Genomic DNA, 2,737 nt, shown 5'->3' with positions numbered 1-2,737 from the left:
TTTGTTGTGTGATAAGGCCTCTCTTGGGTATATTCCCAAGAGTGGTATTGCTGGGTCCATGGGTAGGTTGATCCCAAATTTCCTGAGAAACCTCCACACTGCTTTCCAAAGTGGTTGCACAAGTTTGCATTCCCACCAGCAATGGATGAGTGTACCCCTTTCTCCACAACCTCTCCAGCAAAGGCTATCATTGGTGTTTTTGGTTTTTGCCATTCTGACAGGTGTAAGATGGTATCTTAAAGTTGTCTTGATTTGCATTTCCCTGATTGCTAAGGAAGTTGAGCATGACCTTAAGTTTACAGGCCGATCTCACTCATGGACATCAATGCAAAGATTCTCAATAAAATACTGACAAACAGAATCCAAGAACACATTAGAAAAATTATCCATTATGATCAAGTAGGCTTCATCCCAGAGATGCAGGGCTGGTTCAACATACGCAAATCTATCAATGTAATCCATCATAAACTGAAAGAAAAAACATATGATCATTTCATTAGATGCTGAAAAAGCATTCGACAAAATTCAACAACTCTTTATGATAAAGGTCTTGGAGAGACTAGGGATACAAGGGTCATACCTAAATATAATAAAAAGCTATTTATAGCAAGCCAGCAGCCAACATTAAATTAAATGGAGAAAAACTCAAAACCATCCCACTAAAATCAGGAACACGACAAGGATGTCCACTCTCTCCATACCTCTTCAATATAGTGCTTGAAGTTCTAGCAATAGCAATAAGACAACATAAGGGGATCAGGGGGATTCGTATTGGAAAGGAAGAAGTTAAACTTTCATTATTTGCAGAGGATATGATAGTGTACATAAGCGACCCCAAAAACTCTACCCAAGAACTCCTACAGCTGATAAACACCTTTAGTAATGTGGCAGGATACAAGATCAACTCCAAGAAATCAGTTGCCTTCCTATACACTAAGGATAAGGAAGCAGAGAGGGAAATCAGAGAAGCATCACCTTTCACGATAGCCACAAATAGCATAAAATATCTTGGGGTAACTCTGACCAAGGAAGTGAAAGTTCTATTTGACAAGAACTTTAAGTCTTTGAAGAAAGAAATTGAAGAGGACACCAGAAAATGGAAGGATCTCCCTTGCTCTTGGATTGGGAGGATCAACATAGTAAAAATGGCAATTCTACCAAAAGCAATCTGTAGATTCAATGCAATCCCCATCAAAATCCCATCAAAATTCTTCACAGAAAACTATTTTAAGGTGTGTTATATTTGCTTATGCTATGAAATATTTGTTTAATGATGTAAAGTTGGTTGCTTTTGTTTATGGTGCATTTGGTTAACTATGTGAAGCTGTGTTACTTTGCCTGCCTAAAACACCTGTTTGGTCTAATAAAGAGTAGGGCAGCCAATAGCAAGGCAGGAAAAAGAATAGGTGGGGTTGTCAGGCAGAAAGATTAACTAGGAGGAGAAATCTAAGGAAGAAGAAGGAATGAGAGAGCAAGGAGAGGAGGAAGCTAGGGGCCATCCTGCTACCCAGCCAGCCAGCCACAGAGTAAGAGTGAAAGTAAGATATAAAGGAAGTGAGAAAAGGAAAAAGCCCAGAGGCAAAAAGTAGACAGGATAACTTAAGAAAAGCTGGCAAAAAACAAGTCAAGCTAAGGCCAGGTGATTATGAGAAATCTTACTCCGTATATGATTTATTTGGGAGTTGGCTGGCAGACTCCCCAAAAAGAACAAAGAGAAAAGAGCCAAAACCAACAACATTGGGCAAATAAGAAAATACACTTAGCAACCCAAGGGGAGCAATCCAGTAAGCAGCCCTCTTCCAGGGTCTCCACATCAGTTCCTGTCTCCAGGTTCCTGCTTGAGTTCTTGCCCTGACATCCCTTGCAATGGCCTGTTTACCTGGAAGTAGAAGCCAAACAAATCCTTTCCACTACTACTTGCTTCAGGTCATGTTTATCGCAGCAACAGAGACACCTAGCAACCTTTTTTTATGTAAACTTACACACTTATTTAGAGATTGTGCATATATTTAGAGGCTGTCTCAAATGGTAGCACCTCTACCGGTCTTTCAGTTCCTTAGGTCTTCCTATGGCAGCCTCACTGTGGCGGCAGAAGTAGTGGTGTCCAGGCCCCACCAGCCACTCTTTTCATGAGGAACCACAGTGCCAGATGCCAGTGGTTCATCTCTTCATCTTGGTTTTGCCACAGAAGGAGCATGTGTCCTTGGGGTGTGCTGGTTTATTTCAATTTTCTTCACCATTTTCTAGAGGGAGGCATCATAGTGGGTCCCATATTTCCTGACGATCCCGACCTTCTTGGTGCATTTAGTCATGTCGCCGGAACTAAGCCCAAGCACAGAGAGCAATACCTAGCAACTTTTGACCTCATCAAGCCATAATGAAATGTGCATTTTCATAAGATTTTTGTTATATTGTATTTGTTATATGGCTGTGAAGAAGTTTTTGTGCTTTTCCAGAATGAGTCTCGGTGTCTTCCTCTGTTGAACAAGGCCTTTGATCTATTCCAAGTATAAGATTCTATATAGCAGCAACCCAAAACTATAGGGTACCTGTTTTCTAAAGAGCTTTTGTAAGCGTAGACAAAGCACTTTCCCCAAAACAAATGGGGCTTTTGACACAAGCTAAACATCTATTATTTAATTTACCCTCTGCACAAAAGGGTCAAGACTACATACTCCCAGTTAATATGCACACATTTTAAATTTGGGGTTGTATTAAAGAGACATGTGACATCTCA

The 2,737-nt window shown here is 40.6% G+C and overlaps 1 pseudogene; it reads right to left on the bottom strand.

The window, feature by feature from the left end:
* Positions 1-2,037: 2,037 nt before the first annotated feature.
* On the bottom strand, positions 2,038-2,312 carry LOC126504716 (60S ribosomal protein L37a-like; annotated as a pseudogene).
* Positions 2,313-2,737: the final 425 nt, after the last annotated feature.

Source organism: Alexandromys fortis, unplaced genomic scaffold (assembly GCF_014885135.2).
Source record: "Alexandromys fortis isolate MF-2015 unplaced genomic scaffold, M_Fortis_MF-2015_v1.1 scaffold_12, whole genome shotgun sequence".
NCBI lineage: Eukaryota > Metazoa > Chordata > Mammalia > Rodentia > Cricetidae > Alexandromys > Alexandromys fortis.
Note: the sequence above shows the minus strand (reverse complement) of the source record. Positions and strands in the feature narration are given on the sequence as shown.